This window comes from Macrobrachium rosenbergii, chromosome 55 (genome assembly GCF_040412425.1).
Source record: "Macrobrachium rosenbergii isolate ZJJX-2024 chromosome 55, ASM4041242v1, whole genome shotgun sequence".
Classification (NCBI taxonomy): domain Eukaryota; kingdom Metazoa; phylum Arthropoda; class Malacostraca; order Decapoda; family Palaemonidae; genus Macrobrachium; species Macrobrachium rosenbergii.
Genome location: NC_089795.1, coordinates 11,050,636 through 11,076,976, shown reverse-complemented (window position 1 = coordinate 11,076,976; position 26,341 = coordinate 11,050,636). Strand labels below are relative to the sequence as shown.

Here is a 26,341-nt window from a genome sequence, read left to right as displayed (position 1 = left end):
TATTTCCCTCTCCAGCAATGACAAGTATCGGAGAGTTACTGACACAATGCAGTAACCAAGAATAATCAGTTATTAGAAAAATAGCGAAAACTATAAAAACTGAATGCAGCTGACACAGCAATCACTTTCAAAATTACCGCTTGAAAGAGGGTCTACTACCCACATAAAATCATCATCATCATCATTTTCAAATAAAATACAACAATAACTAAAATAGATGAAGAACTTTCCAAAACATTTCTCTGGAAATATATGAAAGATTGACAAATATACTGGATATCTTTTGTCTATACGCAGTTTTCACTTACTGGTGTATTGGCATAACGTTATAACCTATATATGCATGTCTATTATTATAATACAAAGAAAATAAAATGGAAAGAGAAATTAATGTCTGGACAAAAAATAATGTAAGATCCGCCACTAGCAGTTGGGAGAAATACATGGAAAACTGTCAGTAGAGGAAAAATGAAGTTAATGACTTTCACAAGGAATGAGGAACGTATTGACTGGATAGGAGTTAACAGGAAGTTTGGAATGAATAGGAAGGAAAGAATCACAATCTCAAGTGGAGCACTAAATGAAATATTACTGATACAGGGAAGGGAGACATTCCACCAAAGGAGCGTGGGTCAGTAACTAGAAAGATAACCTTTGATTTATTCATCTCGGTGATCAGAAAGAAAGATAGAATCTCATACATATGAGATCAATGTGAAGATCACAGGCAGGAAAAAAACACAAAAAAATTTATTATATGGAATAAACAAAAATTACACATCTCCTTGTGAGCCTTCTGTGAACATGTATAAAGCAGTTAGTGTTAAGTTTTCTGTATAAAAACATTATCCATATCCATATATGTACATATATATAGTATATATATATATATATATATATATATATATATATATATATATATATATATATATATATATATATATATATATATATATATACATACCCAAATAAGCTTATACCAGCGTTACGGTAAAAACTCAAATTGTAGAACACACTCAGACCGTGGATATAGTAAAGCATAGAACACACCCAAAGCACAGAACAAACCAAAACGTAGAACTTTTAGGATATTTATTTATCCAAGCCTTCTATTAGACAGAGTAAAGAAAATCAACTCTATCTATAATGTAATATTAAAGAATTTTATTTATAGGTTTTAAATTTAAATACAGTATACAAATTATAAATAAAATCTTTCAAAAATTCAAAGTAGAAACTATAGCTACGTAATTATTTGGTAAGTATATATAAAACCTTATTATAAAAATGTCATTTTTGTTTTCACATGGTTGATGGGTGCTTGGTTTTTCCCCTGTGAAGAGGGGTGCTCGAAAGCTCTTTTGTGGAGGGTAGACAGTCTGTTTTCTGAGCTATTTTGGAGAGGTTTACACCATACTTGTCTGCCTGTTGGAAGTCCTGTTGACCTATTTCCCTCGCTACAAGCTGAGGATTAATATGAAAAGCCTATAGGTCACAAGTATGTTATGAATTACAATATACAACGGATGTTGAATTAACAAGTGGGGAGGAAAACTTTCCCAAAATCTTGGAGAGAATGTTTAGCTATCATCTGACGCATTTCCTCGTTAAGTAAGGATGGCATCAGGATTTTCGAGGCGTGCGAGGTGACACTGTATGTATGTTCGCTGGAACTGTCCAGGTTCCGGTGGGGAACGTGTGTTTGTGCGTGTCTTTTGGGGGAAGTCCCAAGGTGTGAAGGGATTAGGTTGGGAGAAAGGAATCATTAGAAGACCAACCTTGAACCTTTTGAAAAGTCTCGAAAAGTAAACCGAGACTTGTGTTGTGTGTGATACGAGAACAGATTTTGAACATTGCGGTTTCGAGGTAAGAATCGTATCTATTTACCAAACTGTAGATTGTTTTCTCCATTTCTATATTATGTATTTTGTTTAAGCATTTATGGCTGAATAACGTGGGAGGAATTCCCATATCTGTATTTTTTTGTGCTTTGAAAACTAAAGAAGATTTTGCTTGTCTTCTTCAGATGTTTCGCTGAGTTAGAGGTCGAGAATGTACTCATTGGGAATATACTAAACTTTGACCTATTTTTGACCCGTTTATTTTTTTGATGACCAAGGTGTTAGTCACTAGTATTGGTTGGTGTAGAATCATTAATTCGATGGATTGTGTATCAGAATTTCCTTTTATATGTCCGTAGGTTTTGCTGAATCGCTCTCGTTAAATTTTTGCAAATAATGTCTAGATTTGTATCTGGGTGTTTAATTCCAGTAGGCCTTGGTTTGAGGACAGACTCAGTGAGAGGAGTCGACGAGGGAGAAGGAATTTGCTGACCCAGGGCTGGCCACCACTACCAGAGAATCTTAGAGATGTAAGCTGATATGGTGCTGTTCTTAAGAAAGATAATGTAAGAGATTATGACCCTAATTGACCTTGTGTAGGGTCATACCAATTATACATCCTGTGGGATTTTGTTCCATCATTATTGGAGTTGCGGACTGGACTTCATCCTCACCTTCGGCTTTGTATCTGTCAGAGGGACCTCACTTTCAGCCAGTAAGGTGGAATTATTGGCGTTGCCTGCAGTTAGTTGTGATCACAGCATATGGACCTTGGCGTGGGTTCTTTTATCCCTGCTTACTCTGTTTTACTCCAGACGTGGAGTTTGATATATGTGACGTTGCAAGCCTTGCTTAACGTCTTGAGGAGATCACAACGATATATATTGAAGCCATTATTTATAAGGTTTACTTAGCCTGTATTTGTTAGGTTATTTTTGCTTTTCGTCCCTCTCAGCCTCTCTGGACACCCTGCGAAAAATGTGAACGCGTTGCTTTCTGTATTTAATGGTGTAGTTGTGTTTTAGATTTGTTAATTAAGAGTATTTGTGGTTTATGTATTTACAAGGTTCAGGGATTATTTCAGTCTGAGTATTATGTATTAAATATGGTTTTTGTCAGTGTTCATATTGCTGTATTTGGCGTATGATTTCACCCATTGTGGACTTCATCGCAGGGTAGTGAATATGGGAAAGGTATTTTGACTGTGTAAATTGTGTAGTGGTCGAATTGGGCCGTTACACAATCACAGGCCTCCAAAGCTCTTAGACCCCGCCCAGCCTCCTTGCCGCCATGGGACCAAATGTGCCCCAAATGCCCAAAATCCGACATTGGTGCCATTTCCTAATTTTGGCCCATTTCTTTTCACCTGAAACACCTTGCGGCCTCTAGAACGGCCACCTGGCTACATATGGCCACCTAAATCCAGTCGGCCATTCCCTGGCCACTGCCAACCCATTCCCCACCACAAATCCGCCCCCGGTCCATCCGCCTATTTTTGGCCAGTATTTGCTCTCTCTCTCTCTCTCTCTCTCTCTCTCTCTCTCTCTCTCTCTCTCTCTCTCTCTCTCTCTCTCTCTCTCTCTCAATATGGACAGGAAATAGGAACGCAATTTAACAATTGAGAGAGATCAGTTTTGGGGGTGTGGGTGGAATGTTGGAAGAATCTCTCTCTCTCTCTCTCTCTCTCTCTCTCTCTCTCTCTCTCTCTCTCTGTCTTACTTTCCTTTCATTTGTATGTGATCTATCTCTAGAAATCAAGTATTCTCTCTCTCTCTCTCTCTCTCTCTCTCTCTCTCTCTCTCTCTCTCTCCTCCATGTGCTGTGTCGTACAGTATATTGATATCCAGTCTCAATTCTTTGCAGCATTCTCCAAACTTCAAAGAAAAGGCGTTGGAAGAAAAATGTCCGTGTTTCCTGCAGCTGTTGCCAAATATGAGCTGTTTCTGTTCCCAACTATTCTTCTTCATGTCTCTGATTGAAGAATCCGATACAAAGGAGGTGAAGATTTGCTTCTAAAAGCTGATAAGGAGCTCTGTGTGTGTGTGTGTGTGTGTGTGTGATAATGAGAAACACTTATCATGAAGGCATTTCCTCACCCAGTGAAACCTCCCCTTACCAGACTTGTGTCCTTATCAACTCGTGATAAGGACAGTCTGCAGCAAGGCTGCCCCTTGATACATGATGGGAAGAAGATGGTGAAGAATCTCTTACCTTTCTGAATGGTGATTCTGACTGAGGGAATGAGAATACAAAGGAAGATAGATTTCTGCAGGCGGAGGTGATGATGCGTCCTTGGGTTCCTCTCACAAAGGAAGACGCCCGCCGCATCACCCACAGGGAAACGGAACACTAACGAGAGCACCCAGCTTCGTCTCCGGCCGCTCACAAGGCCTTATCTCCATGTCACTCGGGAATGCAGATAGTATGACTTGACGACCTCTGCTACACATCACCCAGGCGATGGAACTAGAGAGAGACTGGTACAGACAGCACAGACGATTGTCCAAGGTCTTGCCACTGAGGGTTCTTATCTTCTGGACACTTCCTCTCCCTGACAAGGTCTGCTGTGTTGTCGAATATATTGTACACACTCGCGTCATTTTTGTTTATAGGATTTTGCACTGTTTACACACACACTTTTACAGTTTTTGCACATAATTAGATGTTTGTATTGTAACACCATCGTAGGTACACTTATCGATAACCTTTGTCATACAATACCATTTTGTAACTATCCCTTAAAAATGCGCAGGTAGACTTCGATAGAATTATTGCCACAATTTTTGTGCAAGTTCTGTGCATACTGTATTGTAATTAGAATATCCATTTTAACCATACATTCACAGTCTTATCCTCGATTCCATATAAGCACGATGTAGCCATAGCTTCTTCGACCTTAAAACTGGTTCTTCGTCCTTTTATCCCCTCGACCAATCACCGCTTAGGTCTAATCACTTGCCCCTCCACATGGAGAAGCAAAAAGGTTGTCAGCCCAGATCGTAAGTTTCCACAAGCTGCTCTAGGAGCAATAGCCCGTGTTGGCATAACGCCACCACAATCGTAAACAGCGGGTTGCAGGTCAGTAGTTGCTTTGGAATTGCCACAGAGTGGAGAGAAAGCTGTCGTGACGAAAACAAGAAAATGGAAGAGAGAGAGAGAGAGAGAGAGAGAGAGAGAGAGAGAGAGAGAGAGAGAGAGAGAGAGAGAGAGAGAGACGTCTGCTTAAAGGAATTGCTTTTATTAAATATAAATTATATATATATATATATATATATATATATATATATATATATATATATATATATATATATATATATATATATATATATATATATAATGCACAAATTTAGTTCCTCAATGGGAAGGTGGGTTCCGTTCTCAGCTAGCACTCTGCTGGCCCCGCGTTCGAATCTCCGACCGGCCAATGAAGAATAAGAGGAATTTATTTCTGGTGATAGAAATTCATTTCTCACTAAAATTTGGTTCGGATTCCACAATAAGCTGTAGGTCCCGTTGCTAGGCAACCAATTGGTTCTTAGCCACGTAAAATAAGTCTAATCCTTCGTCCAGCCATCTCTAGGAGAGCTGTTAATCAGCTCAGTGGTCTGGTTAAACTAAGGTACACTTGTGCACAAATTTACTTATATATAAGTATCTGGTAAAAAGTGAAATGTAGATCCATTATATATATATATATACAGTGTATATATATACATATATATATATATAATATATATATATATATATATATATATATATATATATATATATATATATATATATATATATATATATATATATATATATATATATATATATATATATATATATAAAATCCATCACCAGGGCTATAATCAGAGAAAATGAAATAATCCATACGTCAGGAGTCAGACTAAAATGGAGCACAGTAGTAAATGAAAAAAAAAATATTGAAAAATATAAAAACACGCTTTTATCAAAGTGCACTAAAAAGTACAAAATAAATTTTTGAGACATCAGGATTTTCTTACACTTAATCATGTCTGCAGAAATGAAAGCATTTGGTTTTATTTTTGTAGACATCATTAATTGTAAGAAAATCCTGGTGTGTCTCAAAAAATTATTTTTTACTTTTTAGTGCATTTTAATAAAAGCGTGTTTTAAAAAAATTATATTTTTTTTGTTTTGCACTTTTTAGTTTTGACAGAAATTCTAACCAAATTATGATTGCAGCTAACGATATTGAACGTGTTATCCTGTCAAGCCAGAGAAGGTTTAAATAATCCGAAGATTTTCATACAAATCCTGAGATCCTGGGAGAGGTCGCTGTAGGTCACTGCTGACCTACTGATCATGTAAGCTTGTATTGTCACTGAGACTGAGTAACCATGCAAAATTTCAAGTCCATCAGACGAAGGGAACAAGTTGAAAATTGAGTTACAAGTTTTGATGACAGACAGATACAGAAGTCAAGTTAAATGAAAGCATGTAACATCAAAGAGTAATGTGAATTTTGTATTCAGAACCGCTCGCGCATGAACATCAGATAATGAAAATACAAAAAGCAAAACTGTGTATAAACCACAGAGAGAGAGAGAGAGAGAGAAGATTCCTTGATAATGATTTCCTCCCTCAACCCCAAGAGGGAATTTCGCCCTTATTCCTGAAGCCAGAAGGTCGAGAATGTCGTGCTGAGTCCCATCACATCCCCTGAAGCATTCTTCGTCTCTAGACCCATAGAGTCCTCGTGCTGTTACCAAGTTTAATGCATCGATTATTGTCATAATTACACAATATATTATTTATTAATAGAAAATACAATTTTGCTAATTTAACTTATACAACATTAATATAGACTTATGAAGAAAATTCTCCAGACTTATAACCGTCTGTACTAATAAGAATGATTTTCAGGAACAGTAACTTCTGGGTAGAGTGTGTGTGTGTATGTGAGAGAGAGAGAGATGCTGTAATAATACGCATTTTCCACATGGGTCTCCGTCTTCGAATAGAATATGGAATAATGAACAGAGAGAGAGAGAGAGAGAGAGAGAGAGAGAGAGAGAGAGAGAGAGAGTTTGCTCACAGAATCAACGAAGAACCTCCTGACAAAAAGTGAGTTTTGTTTAATTCCATTCACACACATATATGTATGTACTGTATATGTATATGTATGTTTATATATATGTGTGTACATATATATATATATATATATATATATATATATATATATATATATATATATATATATATATATATATATATATATATATATATATATATACGAGAAATCACGTAAAATCGCGAGAGTTTGTTTCCCCTTGACAGACAGATTTTGGTTGAGAGAGGACGCTTTCTTTAGATTCCAGGAATTACAATCCTGCTCTTCGTAGATGGCGCTGGCGTCTGTATAACCATGTGTCACTGCGGGCATGGGGCTGCGTGGGCCAAGTTCCAAGATGGTGGCGAGGATTTGCATTCCTACCAGATCAGCACCTGGATTTTAAGGTCTGGCAGTCACTCGAACAAGGAAAGGCGATTAAAGTATTCTCCCCACAAAAGCAGTGGTGAAGGAGAGGTTGGTAGGGGCGAATTCTGTCTTCAGTGTTCTTTGCAAAAAACAAATAAAGCAACTGAATATTCTGTACGCTGCATTTTTGACAGATGAGATGGCGTGTGAGAGTTTTACGTCATTCTCTCTCACTACGAGGAGTCTTGAGTGTTTAGAGGGAGTTCCAGTATGTCGTGTTGGACTCTTCATTTCAGACGACCATTTTCTTGCTCTCGCAATATTAGGTGTAAGGTCATTTTTAATCTTGACTTTATCGATTCCAAATCATCGATTGATTTACAGTCACCATGAAGTACGTAGTGTCTTACACATATGATCTACCAATCACTTGTACCTGTGAATCTGTATGTAAGTACAAATTATATAAATGCGTTTTATTTCTGATCTGTTCCTTAGACAGATTTATTTTCTGCTCAGCTCTGTGTTCTCAGATGCATTTCATGATTAGCTCAGTTCAACGTATTTGTTTTTCCATCCAGTACAGTAATAAGTAGGGAGGTATGTTAAAGTTTTAGAGAACGAACTTGTCCCTTATACAGATCTGTCAGGGATGCGAGTCTTTGTGCAAGATGGAGCCCCTTGCCACCGATCAAATGATGCTGAAAAGGTGTTTGAGGAACACAGCATTCAGAAGTTGAAGTGGCTTGGTAATTCACCAGACCTAAATCCAGTAGAAAACTGCTGGGCCTACATGAAACGACGACTGAATGGCGTGGGAGAAGGGAAAACACCCTTGCCTATGTTGAAGGATGCGACCAGGAAGTTTTGGTTTGAGTGAACGGATGCACAGTATTTTGAAGACGCATCTCATTCTGCTCCAAAAAAGATTAAGAGATGTACTCAAAAATAATGGAGAAATGTCAAAATTTTCAATAAAGGGTAATAAAACAAAAAACTTTGCCTATTGTTTTCCATTTTTGTAACATTGATTTTTGTTCATTTGAAGTGGGTGTTCAAGAGTGTTTTTGCCGTGACTGTATACACATATGTATATTAACTTTATCACATACACAATTGTTCTGTGCAATAGTAGAATTACTAAAAGGACCTCATTCGAACTGGATGGTATCTAATGGAGTATTTATTCAGAAAAAGTTACAAGCTTTCTTGGACAAACAGTTCACATTATCAATTATGTGTACCCATACTTGATAATGTGGACGGTTTGTCCAAGAACGTTTGTAGCTTTTTCTGAATAAATACTCAGTTAGATACCATCCAGTTTGAATGAGGCCTTTGTACATGCTTAGCTTTAGACACAAAAGAAAATAGTGCCATTAGACTTCATGCCATATCTTGCCAGCATCACATACAATACAGTGATTTCCAAGTACTCGGACAAACAAAAAACAGCCATTCGCTTCCCTTTTTAGAGTCCCTCCATATTAAACAAATATCACCAACACTCAATAGCCTTTTTTTTTTTTTTTACCCACAGCACTTCACCCTCTTCCATTCTCAGTCTTCTAACTCGCCCAGTTGCCATTTAACCACGACATGAACACTAGGTTCTCAATATTTGGTACTACATTATCATTTTTATTATTTTGAATATTCATGTTTTTTTCTCTCAATATCTATATGCTCAGTGATTTTATGTGACGATTTCTGCTTAGTACGTTAAAGTTGAGTATACCTTAGTTTAACCAGACCACTGAGCTGATTAACAGCTCTCCTAGGGCTGGCCAGAAGGATTAGATTTGCAGCTCTCCTAGGGCTGGCCAGAAGGATTAGATTTATTTTACGTGACTAAGAACCAATTGGTTACCTAGTAACGGGACCTACAGCTTCTTGTGGAATCCGAACCACATTATGACGAGAAATTAATTTCTATCACCAGAAATAAATTCCTCTAATTCTTCATTGGCCGGTCGGAGAATCGAACGCGGGCCCAGCAGAGTGCTAGCCGAGAACGATACCGACCCATCCAATGAGGAACAAATTAATCTCCTATTACTTAGTCATTGCTCTTTTGTCCTATTTGATTTGCACTTAACTTAGGTTTATATTTTCCGCTTTTACTTTATATTATTATGTATATCTTAAAGTGTTGTCAGTTACAGCTGTTTCAATACTTTTCTCTTTATTTTTATGTCATTCTGTAGATAAGTGACCCTGGTGATGGGGAAAGTCATCTGTACCCGAAAGCTCGGCTGTGCTGCTGTTACGTTCTAAAAACTACTAATGTCTTCAGTGTTTCCACATCTTCTGGATGGCTGTACTGTTCGTCCTTAAATTGAAGTTTTCTAGAAAACATAACCAGTTATATATATATATATATATATGTGTGTGTAGACTCTACTGGTCACTTTTTACCAGATACATTTGTAATTGTAATAGCCACAATGCCCTCTTAACTTCTCAAATTCTCTGTGCTTTTTTGGATACGCTTGTCACTACAAAGCCTTAAGGTGAAAGTGCAAGATATGTGAAGAACTTATGACGTCCGGTAGCGAGAAACGAACCCCGGTTCCATAGTCACAACTAGGTTGCGTTGGCGACCTGACCACGAGAAGGATTACATATATATATATATATATATATATATATATATATATATATATATATATATATATATATGTATTTGTGTATACTAATTGTAACTACAGTATTCAGTATTTGGATCAGAGCTCTTCCTGTTCGCCATTTTAGCAGCAATGAGGAGCATTGGACTCGAAGCACTGCGCGCAATAAAGATAAAACTCAGGTGTTTCGAAACAACACCTTTACCAAACCCTTTATTAGTGCCGTTTCCATCAAACCCGGAAGCAAGGCTAAAATAACGGAGTGCAATAGAGTTGATGAGCTGTAATTGTAGGTAAGAAACATCATTGGAAATATACTGGCCAAAAGGGCAGAGAATTTTAAAATTGAGTCTCGCCTCGTGCTGAGCGAGAGAGATTTTCAGAGATGAACGCCAATACCTCTTTCTTCCCTATACGAGAGAGGATAATTTGTCATTCTTGCACTCCTATGCTTGCATTTAAAGCAGTGTGTTTTCTAATAAAATTTCAATTATTATTATTATTATTGTTATTATTAAACAAAACGGCACTTTCAACAGCATTTATTTTTATATAGTAAACGCTCAATTCGTCTTATTAGTTTCTCTTGCGCTGGAATGGTTGCAAGCAATTGACCGCCTACGCATCACTAAACCACCGGATATGAATATTGGTCAGTTGCTTGCAACCATTCCAGCGCAAGAAAAACAAATTGAGCGTTTACTGTATGAAATAAATGCTGTTGAAACCCATTTTATTTAACAAAACCTGTATTAAAGAAGGTCTTTTCCTATTATTATTATTATTATTATTATTAATTATTATTATTATTATTATTATTATTATTATTATTATTATTATTATTATTATTATTATTATTATTATTGACCTGAAATTGAAGCTTCCAAAGAAGAGAGTCGATTCTTGAATATCCCGAAGAGAGTGACGCTCGATAAATCCCACACGGCTTGGGACACTGGCCTCTATTTGGGTCATTCTGAATCACCTCCCAACAGATGTTGTTATTAAGTTAAATATACCTTAGTTTTACCAGACCACTGCACAGTGTTTCAAAACAGTCCAAAACCGGACATAAATCCTTTTGGCCTAGTTTTTGAGTTTTTCTGAACTTTTTATGTCTGAAACGTTAGATTACAGGTTTTTATGAGTGTCTTGAATGATATTTCATATTGTAACACTTTTTGGCTCTGCATGGAATATTTGTATTAATTTATCCCTCAGAATACATTATCCTTACTGTTTTGTAGTTCTTTCATAGTGTAAAAATGTTGCTAAAGTTTTTCAATATTCATCATATCATTGGTAACTAAGAAAGTGATAGAATCCCTTTCATATGGTAGTTACTGAAACACGTTGAAACTTTGCAAATATTAATTAGAATTATGCAAAAAAAAAAGAAAAAGAATTATGTTTAGAAAGAAATTAAAGATGGTCCAGTAATAAACAACCCATGAAATTTGATGTCGAATTGCAGTTCTTTCTCTTGTCTTTTGTGCGGTTCATTAGTTACTGAAACAAGATGAAAGTTGGCAAACAAAATGACGTAGTGTATAAGAAAATAAGGTTCCATTAATAAAGAATGCATGAAATTCATAGTTTTATTACTGTTCTTCATCTTATCTTTTATATGGTGCTTACTGAAAAAGTTGAAACCTTGTAAACAGTATTTGATATTACTATATTTATACCAAACAAAAATAGTAGGTGGCTGAGAAAAAAAAAAAAATTAAGGATGCTCCATCAATGAAATTTATACAATTTAGAGCATAATTACAATTCTTCATCTTGCCATGTATATTCTTTTTAAAAGCGATAGAACCTCCGAGGAAAATGACGATGACTTGTTGGTTTTAGGCTCTTTTCTCAAGCCCACAATACATGGATCAGAAGAGGCTAAAAGTCCATGCATAAGATCTTCATTACCACTTATTCGACTAGTTTTTCTAGTGTGATTAAGTCTTTATTGTCTTTATTACGAGTCTCTTGTGCCTCTTCACTAAGAGATCCAATTGGGACCAGAAGATAAGAAATAACATCACCTCCATGAATTAAAATCTGATGCATGGATTTTGGCATATAAAACCAAGGATATTTTTCGACATACAGTTGTGCTGTTTCTTGAGCATATTGGTTGAATTTCTCACTATCTATCTCAAAATTAGTGTTTATCACTTTAAGAATTACTCCGAGTCTCTTCAATAAAGTAGAGTCAACTCGTGTTATACGAGGAAATCTCATATTCGTCAAAGAAACGGCGAGCAGAATTGCCATCGTTTGAAGTTCCACTACCCCCTGGACATGGTATATCAACTATCAGACCAAGTTCGGTTCTTAATTCCCGTTGCACTCTTTTTTTTTCTTCTTCAAGTTTCCTCCTGTTATCTCCTGAAGCTCTCCATTTCTTGAAATCTAAACGATAGCTAATATGGAGAATACATTCATAAAAGCGTATATAAGCATGAAGAGGTGACAGTCCATATTTCAGCATTTCATGATTAATTTCTCTGTTCTGAACTCTGTTGAGGTCATTCATTTCTGTTGGTTTTGCTTGACATATAACACAGACCTGACTTGACTTAATATTTCCTATAACCTGCATTACTTTACCATCTATCATAGAAAAACATTTTGTGACTTACTCTAAAAATTCAAATCATACAGTCTAATAGATGAATCTGTTAGTGCATCCACTTCTTTTTCTAACAAACCAGCTTCTACCTTTATCAGTTCTGTAGTTTCTTTTTTAAACAATAACTTTATTGGCCTACATAATCTTGTTGACGAGGGTCTTGGATTGGTCCAGATAACAGTTGTTTTTTCTTCACTAACCCCTTCTAATCTGATGGGGATAAAGGATATTAGAAAAAGATTATCTTCATCAATTTCTTCTTCTGACCTTTGCTTATACTTACTGTATCCTGTTGAGCCATCCATCCCATACTTACTAACTATAGTAAATTTGGAAAATTTCTTTAATATGTCTTCTTCATATGTCATAAGAATTCTTTTTGCTGTCAAATCCAGAATTTCTTGCAGCCTCACGCTACATTCCGTTTCATTTACAAAAATATTCAATGGATATGTCTGACTTTTGGCTTTTAAGACCTCATGATAACTTGGGTATAAATCAAATCCATGATGAAGAGCTCCTTGCCTCAGAGTCTTATATGCCTCTATCCCCAAATTTAGGTCAATTATCAGTGCAAGAGCTTCTTCTGCAGAGTATTGTGCCATCGTAGTTTCCTTCCTCAGAATAGCATTGTCCAGTTTCCTTAGTGTATTCGGCGAACTTAAAGAAACAGCTTTTACAATTTTTGCTTTTTTAGGTTCATGAGATGTCCATAGTGAGGTTGAGGTAGCATCGAGAAGTTGATCAGGTGTGAAATCTTTTCTTATGTCAGAAGTAATTCGCCTTTTTGACCGGTCAGTAAGGCTTTCATATGGTCCTGATGGCCTTCCTTTTGATTGGAGAGTTATTTGAGAATTAGCACTTGCATTTTCCTGTATCTTAGAATCTATTACATCAATAACATCTTTTCGGAATAGGGGAGCACTAAACCATTCTGGATATTTAGAGTATACTCTATCAATCATTCTGTTACACGATTTGAGTTTACTAAAAAATTTATACATAAAGTCTTGTATTGCATTTGTTATAATGATTTCACTTTTATCATCAACATTCAACCAACTCTTTAGTGCCTATAGCTTTCAGTGACTTTGAGTGATATGTCATGGCTTCATCAATAAACTCCTTTCTAGTTAGAGTCACACCTGTATCTGAAAAGCAAAGCGCATACATTACACACTATTAGTTACCTTGCATTTGTTAAACATAGGCTATGTGCAGGATTTGAAAAATTTTCCTTTTCCTGTCATAACAAGAGAAAGCAAAACTCTATAGACCCCCTGACAATTGATGACCGTGATATTCATCAAGAGAATGTGCATAAAATGTACAATTGAAACGTCAAGTTAAATGAATACATAGAATAATTTTTTTGAAGGTTGTGCAGAGTTCTAAAGATAAGATTAAAAATGATGACGATGACAAACGCAATTCCTGTAATCTGTTACTAGTTTTTCTTTGCATAAATGAACAGAAGGCTTTAGAAATTATGAGCTACTATCAAGTACAAAGGAGCAGAGGTCTTAATTCTCGTAGGCTACCCTGACAACCGATTCAAGTTTAAAACTACTGAATTTTACACCATCTTACATTTTTTTAAAAGAAATAGGCCTATTAAAATCAAGTAAATTGATATTCTTACAAGAATTTATAGGAATTGAAAAAGATATTCTAAGCATGGAGAATCAAAATGAGATAGTTCTACTGACACTAATGATCAAAATAGACAACCACATTCAATAAGGCATGTTTTATGAGAATAGGCCTAACGAGCTATATTTCATGTATGTAGCCCTATATTAGCTTTATTTGACAATTACATAAAAAGGGGCAAAAACGGGCAGCTGAAACCTCTATATCAAGTTAGTATGAAGTCTAAGAAGCCTTTTGGTTGAAAAATCACATCAGCAATCGATAGCAATATAAACTATATTTTTATGTTTTAAATTTTTTCTTTTAATGTTCCTATATCTTCCGATAATCGGATAAAACAACCCTCAAATATACTACAAACACAAATATTTAGCATTTTGGCCACTTACCTCTATACTTTGATGGAGATGCCATTATTACCTCACAGTAATCTATCAACTTAACTTAAACTACCACCCTGACATAAGTTCAGAAGAGGACTGAAAAATAATGAATTTTGCTGGCTCTCAAAACATGACAAAACACGTATTACACCTGCATTGCCAAGTCATCTATTAAACCTGAAATTATGATTATACATTAGTTTAACGTCTTAGGAAACCAGTAATGAAGTGATATATGTAATTTTAACAACTTCGATTTTTTCATTTTTGTCCGGTTTTTAGCTGTTTTGAAACACTGTGCACTGAGCTGATTAACAGCTCTCCTAGAGAGGGCTGGCCCGAAGGGTTAGACGTATTTTACGTGGCTAAGAACCAATTGGTTACTTGGCAAAGGGACGTACAGCTTATTGTGGAATCCGAACCACGTTGTAGCGAGAAATGAATTTCTGTAATGTTGTGACTTGCCATTACCTTAGCTCCTGATAACGCCTAACCTTTGTGATTGCCGACGCAGGCTTAGGTTTGACCAAATGGTCGTTACTCTGTCATGAGAACGAGAGCAGTTCCGTGATTGCCGAACATGTGTCGAATTTTTCGATTCTCCGAATCGCTCAGCTAATGACGCCAGCATGAAAAGTAGTAATTATATTGTTGCTGGTCGCGGCAAATTTCCCTGTGACTACCGTCTCTGTTTGAACACGCTGTAAACAGTCAAGACTGTCGTGTATGTTTATGTCTTGGGATAAATTGACGGATTTCTTTGTCATATCATACTATAGAATCTGGTGCAAATGCCATTTGAAAGCCTCAGTGTGATGGTCTTCCACTGGTGGGGTGTATATGTATATATATATATATATATATATATATATATATATATATATATATATATATATATATATGTATATGTGTGTGTGTGTGTGCACGTTTGTGTGTATGTATACATTCAATAAATCCTAAAGTTCTAAATGCAGGATACGGAGATGGAAGGAATTAAAAGTACAGGCACTGTAATTATCGTATATTGTTTGTCCACTTGCATTATTATTATTATTATTATTATTATTATTATTATTATTATTATTATTATTATTATTATGATTATTATAGCTGTTTCCAAGGCATTTGATTTGTATAGAGTCGTCTCTAATCGTTTTACAATCTTGTTTTCATCAGCATGTAGCTGGTATATCATGTTTCCTAAGGACATATACAGATTTTCTGTTGTCCTAGGTTTATTTCCTACCGACGCGCCGTTACGGTCACCTATGAGAGGACAAAGTGAATGGATGGAGAGACACGATGCACAAGTATATATACAGCAGGAAGGGGCCACCACGAACACTGCGTTCGCACATGAAGCGGAGGACGGAACATTCTTCGAAGGTCCTCAGCGTTTCAAGGTCCTCTTCTTTGTCCACTCCTGTGAAGGTGCCACCTATTTGACGATGTTGTTGAGGAGGGCAGCAGGGAACCTCACTGAGAACCCTCTCCTCTACGGCGCTCGTGTAGAAATTGGCAAATAGAACCCCTAAAGGGGATCGCATTCCCCCGCCGTCAATCTCATAGATATAGAGAGGATAGATTGGGCAGTCACGTGACTGTTGCGTGCAAGTAGGGCGCCATTGCTATGTGTTGATTCCCAGAAATGGCAGTGGCAGTGACTGCACGTACCAGCAGCAACAGACCCACCTGTGGCACGCAATGCTGGGCCATCAACTGTGTTGAATGCAGAAGCAGGATCTCAAGAGAACAGGGGATCACATTTCACAGGAAATTGACATGTTTTCATTCATGAAAGTCTTTATAACTGTGTTGAAACAAACTAAAGCAAGTAAACATGCTTTATATTACAGTCAACTCGCAATCAACTTCACACCTGCTTTTTGAGTTAATAAAATAGTGAATGTTGTAATGAGTTTTTGATTAAAGCCTATTTGACATTAAATTCATATAGCCTGATAAATTAGCATCTACGGTTACCATCAGTCCAAATAACCTTGGTTAAGTTTGACAATTTTCCCTAGTACTAGTACTACAATGTACATAGCCTAGTGTCATGAGGCCTAGCCCTAGACTTGCTGCAGTTTTATAATGTTATAAATGTTCTGATGTTACTTGCCATGTTATCAATAAGTTCTCAAACCTCCTGGTATGCAGAGGACTCAGCTGTCAGAAGATGCCAGTCCCACTGAATTTGATCTGTCAGAATACTTAAAGGTGGTATTCTGCAATTTTACCATTATCATTTTTACTCTAAAGGATACTTCAGATTCATACTATAGCTTTGAAAGTAAACTTTACCAACTAGCTTGTCTACCAGGGCTGATCATCAAATAACCAAGGGTAGCCTCCCATAGCCTAACCTCAGCTGAACAAAAATAGCCTAACTTGGCAACTTTTCAGGAACGCTGATTTTTCTGTCTGTCCCTCTCCACAGACTATGAAATACAGCTCAAGTCTTGGCTAGCTATGAAAGTGTCAGTTATTCTTACAAGCTACCCTAACTTAGACTGTACAGTGTAAATAAGTATGTTGAATTACAGGTCATTGTGGCTGTGACATGTTACATGACTTTATAAATGTGCCTCTTAGTAATAATTGCACTTGAAGCTGTACAAATAACTTCTGTGTCATGGTTCAAATGCTTTTATCTGCTTCTGTATGAATATGAATTAATGCAGATTGTAATTACATGTATACTGTAATTGTACCCATAATCATATGAACACTAGGCACAATCCCAAGATCCCTGAAAAGGAATCTGGAAAAACAAGATGCCACAGTAGCTCCAGAACTCAAGCAGAAAAGTGTGCTGTTAGAAACAGTGCACATAGTGAGAAAAGTGATGGGCTCCAAAGGAGGCAGGATGCAACCCAGAACTCCACTCTACAAATGCCACCCAGTCGAATAGGATGACTGAGATATAAAATAATAATAATAATAATAATAATAATAATAATAATAATAATAATAATAATAATAATAATAATAATAATGTTCTTTGGAAGCTTGAATTTCGAGTCAATGGCCCATTTGATAGGCTTGTTCCATATGAAGAGGGTTCATCCTCAGAATAATAATAATAATAATAATAATAATAATAATAATAATAATAATAATAATAATAATAATAATAATAATAATAATAAGCGATTTTTGATTGGCAGTCGAAGCTGGAAGGGCGGTTGCTTCCCCTATAAGCTGGGAGCAGAATGATTCACCCGGCAGAGTCTGGGTAACTGGTAAAGGCATTGAACTTTGGCTTGTGTAGGTAATTCTAACTTTATTCCCACCTTTGTGAGACTAACTTCATTTTGATGACTGGTGAGAGGACAGAGATCACTATACTTTTCCGGACTGCACGGACAGTCTTTGGTGATTTCTGCACCTGGTAAGATCACTATAGTATACTTTTCCAGACTGCACAAACAGTCTTTGGTGATTTCCACACCAGGTAAGATCACTATACTTTTCCAGACTGCACAGACAGTCTTTGGTGATTTCCACACCAGGTAAGATCACTGTACTTTCCAGACTGCACAGACAGTCTTTGGTGATTTCCACACCAGGTAAGACTGCACAGACAGTCTTTGGTGATTTCCACACCAGGTAAGATCACTATACTTTCCAGACTGCACAGACAGTCTTTGGTGATTTCCACACCAGGGAAGATCACTATACTTTCCAGACTGCACAGACAGTCTTTGGTGATTTCAGGGAAGATCTATACTTTCCAGACTGCAGACAGTCTTTGGTGATTTCTTTCCAGACTGCACAGACAGTCTTTGGTGATTTCCACACCAGGGAAGATCACTATACTTTCCAGACTGCACAGACAGTCTTTGGTGATTTCCACACCAGGGAAGATCACTATACTTTCCAGACTGCACAGACAGTCTTTGGTGATTTCCACACCAGGGAAGATCACTATACTTTCCAGACTGCACAGACAGTCTTTGGTGATTTCCTCACCAGGTACAGTAGCAAATCTTAACCCATAACCTAAAGGTGAAATGTTGCTGTTTCAGTGAGGTACCGAATAGATGTAATGATTCCCAAGACATCACAGGGATATACTCAACCAATTTTTGTTGGTTTCTTATTCCTCCATGACACCCCAACTGTCTTGATAATAGATCCACTTGGAGAATTGATAATGTTTTCGTGAAGACTTCGTTTCATTATCTAAAGGTTAAGAACATGAATATCGCCGTCTATGACCAAAATCAAATTGATTGGTGAAAAGCTCTAAAAATATGCAGTAGATGTTTCCACAACCACTTCTGGAGGAAATGACTCGATCTGGGACTTGAAGATTCTTTCGTTTTGATATCAAATGAATTTCGTAATATATACGCAGACTTTATTCCACGCGAAGCACTCTATTGCTGGTGCAGTCAGTCATACAAACGATTCACGTAGAGCAGTTTATAAAAGAAAAGAACTGCGTGTGTAAGGTCTGATGTATTCAGTGTAGTTCCTCATTGGGCGAGAGGGTTCCGTCCTCAGCCAGCACTCTGCTGGCCGCGAGTTCGAATCTCCGACCGGCCAATGAAGAATAAGAGGAATTTATTTCTCGTTATAATGTGGTTCGGATTCCACAGTAACCTGTAGGTCCCGTTGCTAGGTAACCAATTGGTTCTTAGCCACGTAAAATAAATCTAACCCTTCGGGCCAGCCCTCTATAGGAGAGCTGTTAATCAGCTCAGTGGTCTGGTTAAACTAAGGTATACTTAACTTTGATGTATTCAATCACACCAAATATTAATCGTTCAGAGACTTCACTATAAATCATCATAAGAACATTTGGGCGTTTCACAACTCGCAAATTAGGGCATGACGTCCCTTATGTTATGTGCCCAATTTTTTTGCAGCAGTTTCCAAGTAAACCGAAATATATGCTGATCTATAATGCCTGTTGGATCTCTGCTTGTTACTAACTGCCTTCAGGAAATTTCATTACTACTGTCCTCGTTCTTTGACACATTTCTACCCACCAAACCAGCTTTTTCGGCACGTGCCTCTCTCTTAAACGCCAAAACACTCCCTCTCACTTGCTTATCCATCAGATGCTTTCTCAGGTTTATGAAGAACTTCCTTGGGCGCTCAAGGCAAATCATCCTATTTTACAAAGATTTTATAGGAGTTTATAAATATCAAAACTGGAAAAAAGGACTGGAACTCGTAATAAAAACAATGCCATGAACAATTTCAAACAGTTCATAAATTGTAGATGATGTAAAATAATTGGAAAAGTTTATTAATATTAATCCCCAGTTGGTAAGCCCCAGTTAAATCTTTTTTTTTATCTCTATTCAGTGCTAGACTTTAAGATAAATACAAAGAGAAGACAATGCATTGCAGTTAGATCTTAAGATATTTTCCTTCATTATTAATCCTAGTACGTCAAAAACTCTCACATAAGTGGAGATAAAAGGTTTAATTTGAATAGTGACTGACATTTAAAGCCTGGTAAGCTTCATGAATTTAGAAGAGTAAGTTGACTTGACTCTGTAAACAAACTTTCTGATGAACCGATTCATATTTTGTCAGATTCGTCTGGTGAACATGTCTGAGATCGTGTCCACAATCAGAGGTTTTCATCAGAACACAGTTTCCATTTCATCATTTTTTAAGAGTAGAATTTTGATATGAGTGTTTCATCTTCACATATACATCCTATTTTTCTCTCTCAATCGGTTTAGAGAAGTCGAAACTAATTCTTGCCTCTCGGCGGTCTGCCATTGCCGGAATCCAGCGCAGGTGTTGGCTGTCAGCGCAAGCGCGGTGAGTGCCGCCTGCAGCCTGGCTAAATCAATTTTAATTCAAATCTAGGAGCACCAGTAACAGGTGGGAAATAGTTGCAGTCGTTACCAGAGCTCTCTCTCTCTCTCTCTCTCCCTGACGTGAATATGAAGACAACGTTAGCTTACCTCGGCTTCCTCCTTGCCTTAGCGCAATGCCATGGCCCCGGACACAAGGTAGCCTCATGATTAACTCGATCAGACTGAACTGAAGTTATTTCAGCTGACAAAATTCAGTGCTGGGTTTTAGGCCTTAACATAGTTTTTTTTATTATGAAGGGTTTCATAATGTCTTTCCAAGACATGGTGTCTCTGTCGTGTTTAAAATAGGGTTTTTTCACCAGCCAATGATCCGTGTCAGAAAGAAGTTTCGTAAATACTGCCATAATTGACTTGCGTTGTGTAAACGCTGAAGTTTATTCGGAATTCCATCACCATGACAAACTCCTCTCTGTCGAATTTTCTTCCGTCTTTCCAGAGACCTGGACTCGTCAATTCGGGAAGAGGACATTTTCACAAACACCGTGAGTTCCTTTCGTTTCTCTCATTCTCCGGAGGGACGAAGTCCTTCCATGACGTCATTGCTTGTTTGTGGATTCTTTTGTCTTATGTAATGGGCTTTGTGTATTCGTTTTCATTTGGTAGCACACACTATCGGTTATTTTATGGAGGTGACGTAGCATATGATCAAGTCAAAATAGACCACCAGTACCGTAAAACTTAATGAATATCCATTACTTGACGTAAATAGAGAAATCTCGTTGTCACCATTATGAAACTGTAAGATATGAATGCAAATGTCTTTATTATTTTACAAGGAAAGTTCCCCTATGTTTCTGCACCTTACGACGTAATTTCATTATGAGATCATAGACTGGAGAGAGGTATTCAGACATGACTCCTCGACTTTGCAGATTGTAGACCAACGGACGCATGCATTGATAACGGTGGCCACTGCATCAAAAACAGCAATAAAAAAGACTGCGACGGCCTTCTATTTTCAAAGGAATGCAGGTCGGTCTTCTGTTCCTGCTGTGTGGAAGGTAAGAAGAAGAAGAAGAAGAAGAAGTGCTCGAAAAACATGCAGTTCGTGAAGTAATCATTCCGTTCTCTTGAGCACGTGGCTGATTTCGCAGTTTCACCTTTACAGCTTTTGAGGGCGAGAGAGTCTTCGTTCCTAAATATATTCCCTTGAATAGTCATTTATTCCGACACGATACACAGACTGTCGGTCCTTTACATAGGGATCCGATCGCTAAGTTCCCTCTCTCTCTCTGTGACGTCACAGGAGCATCATCGACTTGTCACTCCGTCTTGGTTTTGACAGTGGACTAAATTCTTGAAATGAAGTACAAAATTAGAATAGGCCTGGCCTGTGCAATGAATGAAGAAATGATCTGATGAAAGCTATCCAATTTTTTTTTCTTTCATACTTTCTTTTTATGAATGTAAAGTTGTTCGAAGGGGTGATAAGGCCTATGCGTAGTGACCTACTTCTAGTAGTCTAGACAATAATTAGTCCTAGATCTTTTATTTCTTAAGAACCCCACTAAAGGGATATCATCAGGGGTCAGAGCGTTGAATCTGGTAATAAAAGCATAGACCTATTGATGAGTCACGTAGTGTATGGAGAATTAAGTGGCTTTCATTAGCTTAATCATCCAATAGCTTTTCTTATCTTGATATAGCTGTGTTTTAAGTGATAGAGAGAGAGAGAGAGAGAGAGGAGAAGAGAGAAAATATTTTCCTGTATTTAGTTTTACAGCAATTTGCACGAGTGTGCAGATTTTTGTAGACTAGTTATTTGGATACATATTCCAAAATCATACGTGTGTCTTTAAACTAAAGGATGAAATTAGCTGTCTGAACAATTCAAACTTCCCGTTATTCAAGTTCTTCACTAAGAATGGTGGATTTCTAACACAATGCTACCTGTTTTTAACAATTAGATATCACTGACACTACCGGTATAGATATAAAAAAGTAATATATCCAATATATATAGATGTGAAAACTAATAAATAAATAAAAACAGACATTTTATTGGATATCTAAAATACTGAACATTGAACTACAGGTGTTTTACTAGATGCATGAAATGGGCATTCTGTTGAGTTTTTCCCCACTCCATAGTGTACTTGCAGACTAGTTCTAACGCAAAACATACAGTTTTACAGCTGGAAAATGATAATTTAACTCCCTCCAAACAGTACAGTATTATTCCCCCATTTAAAAAAAAGCTACTCCACAGCCGGGCGTGAAGGCACTGATGAATGTAATGACGTTGATAAAGAACAATGGTGCTGGTAATGATCATGAAGATGTTTATTTACAATAAACATCACTAAAAGAAGAGCAACTAACGACATGAGACTATTCCTTTCTAGTAACTTTTATGTTAAGGGTGAATGTTGACAGTTAAGGGTATATTATTATGAGTGAATATTGACTGATAGGAAATATTATGGTGGAATATTGATAGTCAAGGGATTATTATGAGTGTTTAACCGTCGATATTTATTCAAAACATTTCCTTAGCTATATATTCACCGATAATACTCCCTTAACAAGGAGACCCAACAGGTACCTGAAACTTCACTATTGTCTTGATGATTATAAATCCTTCTCTTATTCTTAGGCAGAGGGGGGCGGTGAGCACGAGGTGCTGTGCTTTCCTTTTAGGAGATCTAGCAGGAGGAGGATTCGGATTCCACAATAAGCTGTAGGTCCCGTTGCTAGGTAACCAATTGGTTATTAGCCACGTAAGAATAAATCTAATCCTTCGGGCCAGCCCTAGGAGAGCTGTTAATCAGCTCAGTGGTCTGGTTAATCTAAGATAGGCTTAACTTTTGGCACATCAAACAAACTTGGAACTGCATTCCACACCAAGCTGTTCTTTTGAGTGATGTTCATAAAGCTGGAGTCACTAAAGTGTTTAGTGCAGAGGCATAAATTTTTGTAAGCATAATCTGCTGTTACTTTCACAGTGTTTTGCAGTCTGCAAGCTTGAAGCCACATTTTCAGTCTATGGGAAGAAAAGAAATAACATTGGTTTATTCTATGTCCAAAAAAGGAGCTGACGGATATGTATCAAAGTAATATCGCCAATTTATTATCAATGTTAATATCCTGTGTTCTTTGTTCACAACATTGTCAATATTACATTCATCATTGCCTTCACGCCTGGCTGTGGAGTAATTTTGTTTTACTTTGGAGAATATTGTTTTTTGTTTTTGTTTCTGATCAAGAAATAATAATGGTAAGTGAGTGAAAGGGCACTTGTCAGGTGAGGACAGCAGCAGCACAGCTGGGCAGGACACTGGGAAATCAGTGAAAAATATTGGTCACAGGCAAGTGTGAAATAACTAATGAAATCCCTAGGGAATTTCGGACATTTGCACTCCAGATAGCCTGCTTAATTTTTCACCGCAAACACCTCCTCTACTCTCTGGTACACTATACAGTGTTTTAACATAATTATACAGTATAGCACACCAGTTTGTTCAAGCAGTGCACAGTGTAGCTTGCTGGCAATGATGTTATGCTAGCTGACAAATCTGAAGTGATATGCTTTCAGTATTCAACATAGCTGTACATCAAATTGATAATAAAAGACGGTCTGTGCTATATAGTAAGCAAAGATAAAACTCACCTTTCAGGATTCTTTGGAAATCGGAAAAACGACTGATCCTTATTCCACTTGGAGTTATTGGAGCAATTCGGAGCTGAACAGCCTGTAATGCCCATCGTAGCCACAAGCGGAAGCCAATATAATATAGAAAAACAGATGAACAAGACAGTATTTCTCGTGACCCTTGGTCGCCAACTGAAATTATTCCTGCCTGCCGCATGGCGGCGCTGCTGTACGCGACGACCAGGCCGCCCATAAGAGTGGACAATCCTTAAATAGTAAAGTATCGTTGACCCGCCTCAGCCGCCTGCCCGGATGTAAACTGTAAACATTCCAGTTTGCTTTCGGCCGCCATTCGTTGCAGACATGGTTTCGGATCTCTCCACCTGATTGTTGTGAAGATCTTATTTCTCGGTGGGATCTTTCTGTATTTTTTGTGCATATTTTACGTGTGTTTGATATTTATTAATACAAACCCACGATTTATGATAACCTTGCATAAGCTGTCGTTCCCCTGCGTCTGTGTCTCGGGATTGACTTCCAAGGGCGTAACCGAGTGGTAATGCTTCTCTTCCATTAGCCCATTATTTAAATACTGAAGGTGTTCTCCTGTACTTTCGGAGATATTAGTTGGGACGTAATATCTTCACTCCCCTACATTGATCAGGACGTAAGAGTTCGCTTCCCTTCTTGGGCTCCCGCCATCCATGTACAAGGGCATGACTACTTCCTACTTGTAGGTGAGTGTTGTTTTTGCCACCTACGCTGTAGAGTTGCGAGGGGAAGGTTGCGGGTGTCGTCTTTAAGTTCCGCTTCTACGGCGCCCTGTAAGTTCTTCCTTATCCCTACTTCGGTAGAGATCTCTCTCTTTCGCCCTCTTCGCTCGCTCGTTGGACGAAGACCGCGAGGAGGGGCGGGGAGCGCGGACGGTCAGGCAGCCTCTCCTAAGGGGCCTCCTGTCGCTGCATAGGGCAGTTCCCCTCGTAGTGAGAGGAGTCTCCCTCTACTAATCATCTTTGCTTTTTCTTTCAGGTTGACAGTGAACATCGCAGACACAGCAGTAGTTGGCTGGATATCTCAGTTGGGCTATCTTTGCACGAAGGAGTCCCGACGTTCATTAGTGTTGCTTCGGGATCGACCACAGTACCTGGTTGGAATGGCATAGTTCCACGTCAGGATCGTTCTGACTCTGTTCCCGCCGATGTGGATCGATCGCTGTCATTACTGGCCTTCATGTATGCTGTGGCACTGCCTCTGGCGCATCTGTGGTCCACCTGCTCCTGCTGTTTCCTGTGTTGTGCTCCTGTTAACTTGACGACAGTCTCTGGACGGCTGTTCCTGGTCTCCTGCCGCAGCCGTCCTGATCGTTCCTGTCGCTGCTGGTGACGTTCATGTGACGTTCCTGGCTGTTGCTGTAGCTCTTGCCTTCCGAACCGCTTCCGTAGCTCCTGCATCGGCTGTCTTGATCGTGCCTGCTGCCTCTCCTGGTGGTCGTGTCCTGGGCCACTTCCGTTGCATTCCTGTCTAGCTGCCCTGTAGTTTACGATGTCCGCCATCCTGTAGAAGTTGTGGGTGTGAAGGTGAAGGAAGTTTCCGCGTGGAAGTGATGTTCCTGGCTGCTGTGGTAGCTCCTACCTTCCGAACCACTTCTGTAGCTCCTGCATTGGCTATCCTCATCATCCCTGCTGCTTCTCCTGGTGGTTGCGTCCTGGGCCGATTCCATTGTGTTCCTGCCTAGCTGCCCTGGAGGTTACGAGGTTTCGTGTCCACCTTCCTGTAGAAGATGTCGGAGTGAAGGTGAAGGAAGTCGCCCTGTGGAAGTAGCCGCCATCTTCTTCGTCTTATCTTCGGTTTCGTCTTCTGTTGCCTCTTCCCTTCCTCTCCCTAGGTTCGAGGGGGTCCCGTGAACCAGACAGACCTCCATCAGCTGAGAGAGAGGAAGGCTGCTTCTTTCCCCTTGATGCCCTTGGACGTCTAGGGACTGCCTCCTTCCGAGGAGGCAGTGGGTCTGTCGTTGGCTCTTCCCAACCTTCGGGTTAGGAAACCGATTCACATACCCTGGGTTTTTGTGTTTTGGGAGCCACGGGCGCGCAGGCCTCGGTTTGTGATCCCGTTCCCATTTCAGTCCTGTATTTTGACATCATGGCATCATGACTCTCGTACCAGTTGTAGATAAATTGTCATACTCAACTTTCTTGCATTTTTGCCAAAGTTTTAACATTCATATGTACACATTACATGTCTTAGAAGTATACATAGCAATATGGACTTAAATAAATGAAAAGTCCTAACAACAAAATATTGCATTTCTATCGTAAACA

At 38.2% G+C, this 26,341-nt stretch overlaps 2 protein-coding genes and 1 long non-coding RNA gene across 4 annotated transcripts in view; 2 read left to right on the top strand and 1 right to left on the bottom strand.

The window, feature by feature from the left end:
- Positions 1-4,336, bottom strand: part of LOC136835894 (uncharacterized) — a 46,909-nt gene extending 42,573 nt beyond the window's left edge. Inside the window, exon 1 of the mRNA XM_067099743.1 lies at positions 4,053-4,336. The gene's annotated coding sequence lies outside the window, so the exon portion shown is untranslated. The remainder of the gene's footprint in view (positions 1-4,052) is intronic.
- Positions 1-26,341, top strand: part of LOC136835735 (zinc finger protein 850-like) — a 260,556-nt gene that overhangs the window by 100,705 nt on the left and 133,510 nt on the right. The window lies entirely within an intron of this gene.
- The window catches only part of LOC136835913 (uncharacterized), an 88,777-nt gene that overhangs the window by 50,975 nt on the left and 11,461 nt on the right, over positions 1-26,341 (top strand). The gene's annotated exons all lie outside the window — the stretch shown is intronic.